The following is a 12,889-nucleotide window of genomic DNA, read 5'->3' as shown; positions in this document are numbered from 1 at the left end:
AGCTTTCCTCGCTTCTCGCTTTCACGCCGTATAAGCGAGGACACAATGGGTTTCGATCAAATTTTTTAATCGGTCAAATATTATACGACTCACTGAATTTACATGAATCGTGAGAGACGATTTACGCGAGTAATGGTGCGGTACGTTAAAAATTTCGCCTCTCGCCATCATGCATCACCGCCTTGCCAAGGATCTCGGAACGGTGAGACGAGATAAACTCGAGATCGATGTTCGCCCGCAACCTGATTCAACACTTCAAGCCGATGTCACATCCGCTGACTCACCCGATGCACCAAATGACACACGCATTCTCTCCGCGATAAACAAAAAATTCTTTTCTACGACACTGCGCGAGAGTGCGCCCGTCCCCTAATTCCCACGGGCACGAAATGTTTCCATGCGCGTGTGTGTGCGTGCCTGCGCGTGGCTGTGTAACTGTACGCCCAATCAATCAGCCATTATTTCCTCGCGCCCGACGCGTCTAATTCGACGGTTCAGCTCGGACAGAAACCGACGCGCATTGAGAGACTGAAATAGAATAAGAAGGAACAAATATAATCATTAAAGGTATAAGACAGTGACCGAAGGAAGCTACCAATCGGATGACAAATGTAACAAAGAGAACAGCGCGGATGAACGATCCTCTCTGCCTATTGAAATAGCATTTTGACATTGTGTGATTAGTTAGAAATATAGACATACTAGCGCGCGAGCTGTATTCTCGTGCTCCTGTTTTGTTCCTCGTCTCATTCTTTCGCCTCATTGTACTGACCCTACTTTTCGTTCCCGAAAAAAAAAAGACATCTGCTCTTTCTCTCGCAGCCGTTATCGAAATTGAGAATAACGTAGCGCGCGGAAGAATAGGTGTCGAACCAACTACCTCATCGTGCGAGCGGACGCGTGTCCCGCATGCGTGAGCAGATACGCTCGCACGTGCTCGCGCTCGCGCTTGTTCCGCCGAAAACCAGCCGGTCGTAATGGTAAACGGGGAAAGTTAGCGGGCCTGAAAAATACGTATGCATACGTGTATGTACGCCCGGACCGCGCCGCAAAATGGATCTATTTTTGGCCCCCCGGTTGCGGCGCGTGCACCCCCTCGGTCCGTGTAAACACGCGACCAGAACGCAACAGGGGCGAAATAAAGTCCCCAGCAAGCGGATCTTAAAGAACGCTCGTAAAAACGACGCCGGGACAAAACGGGAACGCGGATTCGCGTGGACGATAAAAGAGAAATCGGCAGGAATTAGCACGATTGGCAAATAAGACATGCGACGTGCGAAAGCGATATCAAATGCATTTCAACTTCAATATTTCGCCGTAGAAATAAAGCTCTCCTCGACGAACAATGACAGGCGATTCGGTCGGCTGATGCGATTAGCGCTAACCCGATGTCGAAACCGAGTCCGAGCCTCGCGTTTCTAACGCGAAAGACCGCGCGCTCGATCTTACCCGGGAATCGTATTCAGCGCTGAATGCGCTATAAGAGCAAAACCGCCTCCTCTCTCGGAGGCTGTGCGCGAACAAGAAAGAGGCAGATGTGGGCAAGTTAACGACCCGTTATCGCATGGACGCCGCCACCGTCACCGCCGCCGCCGCCGCTGCCGCCGTTGCTGAAACTGGTTGCTGCCGATTGTAGGAAGCGGGACGCGGATCGAGGGGGTCGCGGCCAAGTCCCGCATCGAGGAGAGGCCTCGGGGCGCGCGTTGCAACGAGGAGCGGCGGGCAAAGCGCGAGGCGAATCGCCTTCGCGCGAGAAGGTGCGTTTTGACGAGGCCACGAAGAACGAAGAAACCAGTCGGCGTCACGGTACGGGTGTACCGACGCGCGGGCTCGCGCTCGCGCGCAAAATTCCGCGCGAGCGGATTTTCGCGGGAAAGCCGCGGCGCGCGGAAGGCGGCGTCGTCTTCATTTGCACACAATGCGCACGCGATGTTGTTAATTAACGGGAACGTATAATCGACGATAACGTATAAAGTCGTTACGACGATGACTGGATGCAAATGCAAGCGTTACCACAGCGAACTATACGGAGACAAACATTTTTTTCTCGTGAAAACGATCGTTGAGAAAGAGAGAGAGTCGGAGAGGATGAGAACGTGCGGTGCGAACAAGATGCATTTGCCAAAAGGATCGGTGTTATTTCGAGCCTTTCTCCGCTCGAGCTGCCCGTTTCTCCGACCAGCAACAATCGCTTCCGTGGAAGCCTTGACTGCAGGTATAGAAGCCTGTTATACAAAATCGGCACAAAAGAGAAAAACGAAAGGGAAGAGACGAGCGGATCGTGCGCCCGTAGAAAAAACCCCCAAGAACACATCCTCGCGTCACTTTTTCTCCCCTATCGCCCTTTTTAATTCTATCTCAACTGTAAAAAGCTGATCTCTCTCCACGAACGAACAAAGGATTTATCGAGTTTAAAGTACACACGCAGTCATTTATTACGGCTGATTGTTCCGCCGTAAAATAACTAAATTCGTAAACTTCTCTTCCTGAGATACAAAATAATTAATAAATTAAAATGTTAATCTACGGATTAATATAGGCCGAAGTTAATTACTACTAAAATACTTGATTATTCATAAAATCGCTAGATTTTGCTTTCAATAATTTTGGGGAAAAAAAAAGGCAGAATAAAAACATATGTTAACAGGCCTAATATATTGATAAACGCATGTAGATTTTAGCTTAACACACACATAGTTAAACACAATATAATATATATCTAAAATTATGAGTCTATATTTTTTAATTTTCGGCTACGTTTACTTTTTAATCTGACTTTTTAATCTAAAGTTATAAAAGTCTGTATTTTTTAATTTTCTACGTTTACTTTTACATATTAAAGACTTATAATTTTATAATTTTAGATATATTATACACATATGTTTCTTAACCATTGAGACCTACATGCGTTTATCAATATATTAGGCTCCATAGCTCGAAAACGTACATTTTTTTTCTTTGAGTTTGATTCTTACAATTAGTGAGCCTCTTTACACAAGCTAATTATTAATTTTAAATTTCTTTGTCCCGAGTGAAGAGGTATAGGAAAGCTTGCTCGTCCCCGTCTGGACGATTCGAAATGTCGGCGCGACAAAGAATACCGGCACAGCGGTATGCGCGATTGCGCGATCCCAAGCGCGGAAAAGGTCGGCCTAGAAATCGCGCGTGTACGTACATTACATACGTGGATACGTGCCGTATGCCGTATGCACGGCTCGATCGTTCGGGGGTTAAAGAAGTGTGCGACCACCGAGCAGATGGTGGGGCACGGAATCAAGATGGCGTAACGACCGGTCGTTCCTCGAGGGATCGTTCGTTCGTTCGTACTCTCGAATGACCGTACGAATCCCGGAAGGTACGCCGCGCCGGCTCGACTCGACTCGAATCGACTCGACGGGCGTAGGGGGCTCGTCCTCGGGAAGGACGAGCGGGACGCCGACGTCCTCGAGGTCCCCCTCGCGACGCGGCTGGCGCCGTCCGCTATATCGATTGCCGTTCCGGCTTGCCCATTTTCAAAATGGCGCGGAGAGAGGGGACGGTCGAAATCCGGATGCGGCGGCCACGTTCCCGGCTGGAACTCCGCCTCGGCGTTTCCTGGGGGACGCGCGAGATCCGTCGGTTGATCCCCCCCCCCCCCCCCACCCCCCGCGCCGGCAAGAGAATTCGCCGAGGCGAAAGGCGAAAGGATCGCGAGGACGAGTGACGATGACCACCAGGACGATGTCGGACATGGCGCACGCACGCGCGGGTGCCCGCGAAAAAAAAACTTTCGTAATTCGTAGACGCGCAACAGTTCCTTCGGGGGCTTCGCCGCAAAAGCACCAGCTTCCTTTTGTTCACCAACGAAATAATAGAAGAACGCGAAACTCGACGATCTCGATCGACGAGACGCCGAACGCGATCGTCGGCACTCGCACCACCTCACTCGTGTGTGGTACTCACCTCTCGAATCTCGGCGGTAAAAGCGACGCGCTGAGAAATATTCTCCGTGCTGCGAGGAGACGCGACGTATACGTATATACGTTGCCGGCGACGCACACTTCGCGATGCACCTTATTGTATAAACCTTTTTCCTCGACGAAATCGCTCGGAGGTTCGCCGGGCGCACGTCCGGCGAGCACAATGCGCTTTTACGGCGTCTCTCTCTCTCTCTCACAGGTTCACGCGGGTACCGATACAACGGACGGGGGACGCTCGCGTTTATCGCGGCGATGCAACGTGCGTAGGGAAGAAAGGCCTTTCTTTCTCTCTCTCTCTTTCTCTCTTTCACTTTCGTTACGGCGTGACGAGGAATAGGAAGAACTTTTCCAGCCGGGAGCACGATCGCGGACACATCCACTTGGCTCGGTAACGCGCGACCAACTGGCGCTGGCGGTGATTCGGTGAACACGAGCGGAGGGGAAGCCCGAAGCCGCGTCCGTCTGTCGGGGTCCGTCCGTCCGTCCGTCCGTCTTTCTGTCACCAATGCGTCGCTCGCTCTCGCACCAACGAGTTGGTTCCCTCTCCCTCCCTGCTCTTCTCTCTCTTTCTCTCTCGCTCGGTTGTCCGTCCTTTCAGGATCTTTCCGTCTCCCTTTCTCTTTTTCTCGCGTTCCCTCCTCTCTCTTTCCGTTACTCCGTTTCTGTCTCGCCAGCAGTTTCCTCTATCTCCTTCTCTCGCTCTTTCTCTCGTTCTCTCTTCCCTCCCTCTTTTTCCCCGCCTTCCGTCGCTCCTGGACTTCTCCTTTCTCTTTATCCTTCGTTCTCTTCAAGCGCACACCCCGTACCCCGGCTCTTTCTCCCTTTTTATCTATCGTCGGCCTCTCCTCTCTTGTAAATCACAGGTACGTCGATGCCCCAATCGAGAGGATCGTGAAAGGGCGCACCGGGGAACGTCAGACGGCCGTGGTTCTCTTTTCCTCTCGCGCCCGAACGTCCTCGGCGAAGGATGCTGGAGCGCGTGGCGACGAGACGTGTACACGCGGGACGAATCACAGGGCGAATTCACGGGACTATACGCGGCGGTGGCCGGGCTCTATACGGTCGGGTTAATGATCGATCGGCTCCTCTCTCGGCGGCGCGGGTATAGCAGCAGCAGCCAGCAGCAGTAGCAGCGACGACGAGAGATATCTCGTCGTCGAGAGACGCTCCTTTGTTCTGCTTGTGCCTGCGTTCGGTCGGTCTGCGTCCTATCCTACACGCCCACGCGGACGCTCCCCTTCGTCCGGAAGATGCGGCCGAACGCGATATCTCGGGAGGGAAGGCGAGAGAGAGAGAGAGAGAGGCTCGCGCTCTCTCGACGCTTTTCGTTTTTCCCCCGCGGCTTTTTTTCTCGCGCGGTCCTGCGGTACAAAACGCTGACACGATCCGCACCTCTCGACCGTCCGGGAAAGAATGTATGTACCACGACAACGGAGACGGAGGGGTAGCAGGGATGTAACGGGCGAAACCCGGCGCCCCCGGGATCTCGTTCCGCGCCATGGTGGCAGCCCTGCCGACGACTCCAGCTCTCTAACCAGGAGCGAGAAGAGAGAGCGGCGGGGTACGAGCGAGGTCGACGCATAGGGCGGGGCCCTGTGTTACGAAGGGTTACCTTACCTAGGGACACCCCGAACCTTGTTTCGACGCGAGCGTGTCGAAGTAGCGATTTTCAGGGTCGTCTCTTCACTGTCTTCAGTCGTGTCTTCGGGGTCGGAGCGCACGTTCTGTCCGTCACGTCGAACTTGGCAAATTTCACAGATTATCATACAGATGATACAGACTTATCGTTAGCGGAATGTATATGTAGCTTCTTCCTACGTAATTTAATCTTGTGTGCGAAAATGTTATGTTACAAGTTATGGTTGCGCACACATGAGAGAATATAAATTTGCCAGATTATACCCGTTCTCGTATTTAGGTACACCTGAATAACTAGCTAAGAGAGAATGTTCGTGGAGAATATGCTATTTTTCTAAAAGACGTAGAAGCGAAAGAGGATACACTTAATATTAAGCACACAATAATGTTTACCGTATGGATATAAAATATCAACGATATGCCGGCGATATAGCTCATTCACCCATACTAATCTAATTCGTGGGACGCCCAAAGTGTCAGGATAGAATCTTTCGACGAGCATTTTATGTCTTATACGAGCGCGCGCGAAGAGGATTAAATCACGTTCCTCCCTGCACAAATCGAACAAGTTCCCTCCTTCCTCGGATTGTTCGGCTCTCCCAAACTGGTTTCCCCGCCGTCTCGGCTAAATTTCAGTTAAGGATCGCGGATAACGATCCTCTTAAGCTCGCGTTATCCCCGGTAACGGCGCAAATAGCCGGCAATCTCCCCTCCCCCCCCGTGATTTTTTTATAGTCTCGTATAACTCCCACCAATCGCTGAGTGGAATCGCCGCGTATTATACGTTATCGCGAAATTTTCGTGGAGAAAACTTTTGTTGCAAAAAGCGCCGCGCCCTACACTGCTCGAACACTTTGAGAAATTAGAAATTAATTATTCTGTGCTTCCTCTAGTTTTAATGAAGTCGCTAGATTTCGCTCGCGCGACATTCAGGAAATTTCAAACGAATCGATCAATCGCTAAGGCGATCGTGATGCAACGCACGTGATTTCCTGACTCCCCCTGATATAGTTCAGCGAATCGTATTTAAGGACGATTAAAACAACGATTATCGCCGGTCGCTCGCGTAATCTCTACCGATTGCGGTGCGCTACGGAGAAACCGGCGCGGTCGTTTGGACGACTGCGGTGGTCGCTCGAGCGAAACAAAACACGCATTATATGTATATAGGTACCTGCTCGCAGCCAGCTCGGCTACATTACGAATCGCCTTTCGCCTTTGGCAACGGGAAGCCGATGACTAATGCGAAAAACACCGACCGAGGTATGTTTGAGGCGATGGAACGCCGAGTTAGATAACGAACGGAATTTCGGGACTTGATCGTCGTACACGGTAAATAAGGCACGAGGAGAGCATGAATAGAGACCGAGATAAAATACTAACGAAATCCTAAGCGATAATCTGATATCCGTGATAAAAGGAGATAAATCGTAGAAATGTGCGAGAACCCTGTAGTAAAACACGAAACTGAATCATAAAACAGCAGATGGCACCTCCATTGAGAAAAATCGCTCGGTCATTTTCTTCCAGGCATGCGTCAAGCATGAATCAAGCGTCTTCGAAAGGAAGATCTCTTTCATCGTTCGGGCATCCTCGAAGTCACGTGTATTCTTCCTCTTTCGTCGATAATCTTAATCACGGAAAGGGATTCCTCATGAGAAAGTTAGGAGTGGGCGCGATCGGCCCTCGTTATCATTTTTACGCGAGTGAATTAATCCCCCGGGATCACTCTCTCCATCTCGGCGCGTCGCCGTATCGCGATGCGAGCGAGCTGATCCTCCTATGCTGCCACGCCCATGAAGCGATCGTTTCGGCTCACTTGCGAAAGAGCGAGACTACCTACGCGACTACGACGCGACGCTCGATGCAGAAACTGCAAGAATACTTCCGCCGTTTCGATTGGCCGCGAGAAGCGATACTTATAGAAAAAAAAGCCACGACTTTGTTTTCCATTTCATTTATCTCCGGCAGAATGACGCGACGTTAAAGAGCCGCGGCCGGCGCGGCCTGCTCCTCACGATGCACGCCTTTCACTTACGAATCCGATCTGTCCGATCTGTCACGATCTAATGGCCGGCTATGCTAATCCGTGCCCTACGTAGCGAGCTGCGGTCGGTCTGTCTGTCTCTCTCGTTTGTGTAATTAGACGAGGGAGATAATTTCTGATTCGCGCACTCCGCACGACGGCTTACTAATTAAATGCAATTATCCGTTAGCAAACAAGTTTGATCCCCTCGCGATTTGCCGTTCACACAAAGGGAAACATTTATTAACTTCTCGTAGGTCTCATTTGAGAGACTCTTGAATTTTGTTTCGAGGTTACGGGTAATTGAGATCGGATAAGTGGGTCAACAATTTTCTAATATCAAAAATTAATAAGCGTTATAAAATCGTTAAAGAACGATTTCTCACTTCATACCGTTATATTTGAAATATTTAATTTCTGTATTTCCAATATAGAAGCATCACGCGAGTCATAAGCAATTGAAAAGAAACGTTAAAAATCAAATAACAAATCCGTAACTTCAGACAAATTTGGTTTCAACAGATTCTTAATTCCACGAGCTCAATATTATCAAGATACTTGCAAGACGTTGTAAATGTTGAAAAATGTTGAAAGTTATAACTCAGTTAGTCTCAGTTCTAAATGAAAAATTTGCATAAAGTCTAAACATAGGCCAATTGCGAGTCATCATGCACAGTTACAATCGTGCAACCGTCACGGACAAATCATCGTTGGAGCATCCGTACAATTTGTCCGGGCACCTGTCGCTCGCATCGAAGACGATATCAATATTTACCAGCACGGCTTTGCCGTCAGTATGCAAAACTGCTTACGCATCGTCGTATGGTAATCCGTTTGGAATGCGTAAGCTCTAATCGTCGTCGTCGTCTCGATTCACGACAATCAATCCCGCGACGCACTTGGCGACTGGGATCGCTTTCGTGGCTGGTCGCCGGAAATCGACTATCAGGAAATGGAAGATCACTCCTTCTCGGTACCGCGCAACGTCTATATGTATGCACGTAAGCGCGTGTTGCGCGTCAGCTAAGATGCGCCAGCGCATTCCATGCCGAGGACACTCTCGTGCGCGAGTAAAACAATAACCGGATAGAGATTTCCCACGAAGGAAAACCTACTCGTAACACCTGCGCAGAATCCTGACCTCCCACAACTAATATTATTGGCGAAAAAAAATGCTGAATGTGTGTAAACTGTGTGTGAGGATGTTCGTGCTCAAATGCTTGCACAGAAAAAAAAGAAGTGTTAAATCAAGACTTATATACTTGTATATAAGCAAGAATCTATAATCTTCTTATAAGAATTTCAACTTTTATTTCAACTTTTTTTCTTGATTAAACTATATAGGTATAAATACCTTTGTTCAAACAAGTTTTCTTCGTTTAAGGAGGTTCGATGGCTTCATCGGAGGGAGTAGTGGGACGCGGGGGTTCTGGAAACAGCGCACTGAGGAGATTGCTCTGATTGGTCGCCGCGTGCGTATAATGCGTGCTGCTGTTCACGTCGTTCACGACCGTGGCAGTCTAGCAGACGAAAAATCAAGCAATTTATGCTTTAATATTTAATTTTTCTACGAAATGTGCGGTAACCTTCCCCTTTCTTTCGCTCATTTATTTGTAAATTATTAAGTTACACGTGCATATTTTTCTTTCCTTATCATTTGCATTTTTTCTTGCACTTATTTCATTCTGAAGGTATATGCAATATATATCATTTTCCATAAAAATCTATATTAAAAATGCAGCCAGTTTCATGAAATTTTAATATGTTGTTCTGGAATGCAAAATAAAATTATGTGAATTTTTTGGGAATTTTTCACCGTCCCGTTTTGAAAAAAAATCTAATTTAAAAATTGTACTTTTTAAATTTTTGGAGTAGATTTTTTTCAAAACGGGACAATGAAAAATTCCTAAAAAATTCACATAATTCTATTTTGCATTCCAGAACAACATATTAAAATTTCATGAAACTCTCTGCATTTTGTTGTAGCCATCGAACCTCCTTAATACAATTCATATCATTTCAAGATTACGGATACTTGCTTATATACAAGTATATAAGTCTTGATTTAACGCTTCTTTGTTTTCTGTGTGAATAATTCAATAAACAAACTTTTCTAACCGCGCAACAGAAATGATTAAACGGAAAATTTTCCAGGAAGATACATCTCTAAAGTTGCTAAATCACGAAAGACGTGAAAATACCGCGCAATATTCCGTTATACGTAGGAAGTTTTATTATGAGCGCGCAGAACGTCTTCTCGACTTGATTTTTAAAGACTTTATTATAAAGCGGGCAATTTTACGGTTAAAATCATGTAATTATACATTTCAGTCCTCGTCGCGCATAAACGGTAAAACGATTTCGTTCGACGCTGAACAAACAATATTACACGAGCAGCGGATTATTCCAAACGAGAAAGTTCAAACCAAAACGAAAACTTGGGTCAAACTTTCCGAGTTAGCGAAGCGACCCCTCGGTCCCCCGGGCGTCAAAAATCACAGTGGCTCGCCTGTCTCCCGCGGATTAAAGATTTGACGAAGCGCCGTGCCGAATTGTTAAAGTGATAGACGTTCTCTGTACGAGCGTGATGAAGAAACGAGACCGCGAATTCCGCGTACTGCGCGATACGGATTACTCACTTGGGATGGCGACGAACGACAAACGACGAGTGACGACGATGACAACGATGTCGTAACGCGAATTACTCATAACGTCGCTGCTAGTTCTGACGATCGCGACAATCGAGCTCGTGATACAATCCGAAAGTTAAATGGCCAACGTTGACGACTTTTGCATGAATGTCACAAAGGTTCGCTTTATTCGAACAGATATATACGAAGTTGTGAGACGGCGAAAAGCGAGAAAAACGCGCGACTATTTCAATGTCAAGAAACAGATCTTAAATAATGAGAGATTTCTGGAAAATTATTTCAACAATCTTGTTGGACACCGATAATTTCCGGTTTAATAGAATATCACGAAAAAATATATTCAAAACTCGCAGAAAAATTCATAATTGAGAGAAAGTGCACACGATTTGTGGTGTACCACATATATCAAACGTGCTCGTAATACAAGGGCTGCCCACGAATTAATGGAAATCGATTTCGAAGGCATCACCCGCGAGCCTTATAGATTCAATTTATCTGTTATAAAAGCGATCCTATCTCCCTCTCTCTCTCTCTCTCTCTCTGGCGCACGTCCTATAATCGAAATCTATCTCCTAGATAGATTTCCCAATTACCGAGAAGCGTTACAGATACACGCAGTAAAAGTAATTCGATTAAACCGTTACGCATCAGAGAGACGTGCTGTTTCGACAGTAATCCGCTATTTCCTCGTGATTTCCAAAATCGCACTGACGGAGAACCGTCGTCGATCCGATTAACAAGTGAAGTCACACGTAGAACGTTTATTTAACGAACGGATCCTTCGCGGGGGATTTAACGCTCCATAAATCGTAACACGACAAAATGTAGCGAGCTGGCATTTCTTAAACTGATTAAACATGGTTAAACTGGTTAAACATCGTACGAACTTGGACCCTACATAAGTAGAGTCCAAGAATAAGCGGGTTATTTAATTCTAACTTTTAACATGTTTATACTTTTCGCTTTCGCTCCCATCGCGTGCGTATCACCGCGTGCACGCCAGATTCTACGTCTTCAATTAAATGAGGCGGGCATGCTCAGTGGCGAGTGGCGAGACGGATAATAGAAAGCGAACGCTGTCACGACTCGGCAGCGATAATTGACATTCTTCCGCGCGGACTGAAAAAGGCCCAAGCTCGCTCTCGCGCCGCTCGCGTTAACTCAATTAGACGCGACAATGAGAGCGATCTCTATGTTTCCATAGAACGGCGGTCGTTATCAATAGACAATAGTCGTAGGCAGCAGCACCAACGATGCGGTGGTCGGGTGCGCAATTTCTTTGTCCCTTGTGTACCGTGTATTGCGCACGTCGCGGCGCGGGGCGACGCGTCGTCGTTGCTGACGATGCTTTTCAGGATTTCCCCGGCGCGCATCGTCACTATAGTTGACTACGTAGAAACGAAGAACGGAACGCGACTCTTTTATCGCATTGCGCTTTGCCTTTATATATCGTCCCGCTTCTATGCGCCGCATATTACCGCAGCGTTTCCGCTCGGAATGTCGCTCGGATGCGCGGCGACGACAGCCTCTAGACTCCAGAGAGCAGTTTTTGCAGTGGAAACGACGCGACGATTTGTATATATATCGCAGAGATTTCAACGTAACAAAGCGCGAGTTTCGCCCGCGGCAAGCTCGTCGTTGCAACGCGTCGGAAAACAAGTTCGCACGCTGCCGATTCTTATTGTGCATCGCGCATGCAAAGGATAATAATACTCCAACTTGAAATTTCTCGAAGTCGAGTCGCTGTCACATAGAACATTCGTGCAACAATATTTTCATTATTTTCATTATTAAAACGGAGCATAGTAATTGCCAGACTCACGACGAGCAAATGGATGTATAAACTACTTGGATTATTAACTTGGAAATATAATTAAAATAAAGAAGAAACCACACACACACACACACAACCGCTCGAATGTATAGCAAAGCTATGCACGTTTAGACTAAATTACCGAGCTCCAAAAAAGGATGTTAGATTAAAATAGAATCAATTTATTGAATGAAGAGTATAATACATACGTTTACGTTTCGACTATACTTAGTCTTCATCACAACCAATTAATATGAGAAAATAAAATAAAAATTAAAAAACATAATGATTAAGTTATGATAAACATTGAAACAATTTCCTGAAGTAATAAAGTAAACGACACAACCACAAATACAAAAACGCCGAAATAAACGTGCACAATTAAAATGCGTCATCAAATTTTGTAAAACTATTCATAAACTGTTCCTATAGGAACGTCACCGTCACCGAGAAATGATCGGAGCGATAGCGAATTCAGCCAGGAATGCGAGAGATGATTGGATCAGCCGTTCAACGATAAATCAATTTATTCGTCAAACGAGGTTGAGTATAGTTTAATATGTCACGTTCCACCGCTTCTCTCAAAATACCCACGTTCACGAAGACGAATCTGATGTAAATGCGCGAATGCGAGGCATGGAAGAGAGCATCGCCGGCTCGTTTGCAAGAAACGACGACGACGACGACAACGACGACGAGAACCAGAACGGCTCGTTCTAAGGAGCGGCTGCTTGCCAACGGTACAACGGCGGACACATGGCGAACGTGCGGAGGCGATTTCCATGATACGTCGCGATAAGAC

The 12,889-nt window shown here is 47.1% G+C and overlaps 1 protein-coding gene across 2 annotated transcripts in view; it reads right to left on the bottom strand.

Moving 5' to 3' along the window:
• LOC143905043 (uncharacterized) overlaps positions 1–12,889 on the bottom strand; it is a 95,403-nt gene that overhangs the window by 49,238 nt on the left and 33,276 nt on the right. The window contains exon 1 of one of the 2 annotated variants that reach the window (XM_077420154.1): positions 3,943–4,386. The exons of the other annotated variant lie outside the window; for it this stretch is intronic. The gene's annotated coding sequence lies outside the window, so the exon portion shown is untranslated. Of the gene's footprint in view, positions 1–3,942; positions 4,387–12,889 lie in introns of those variants that run through there. 2 annotated transcript variants of the gene reach the window in all.

This window comes from Temnothorax americanus, unplaced genomic scaffold (genome assembly GCF_048541705.1).
Source record: "Temnothorax americanus isolate GAGA-0224 unplaced genomic scaffold, ASM4854170v1 Scaffold6, whole genome shotgun sequence".
NCBI lineage: Eukaryota > Metazoa > Arthropoda > Insecta > Hymenoptera > Formicidae > Temnothorax > Temnothorax americanus.
Note: the sequence above shows the minus strand (reverse complement) of the source record. Positions and strands in the feature narration are given on the sequence as shown.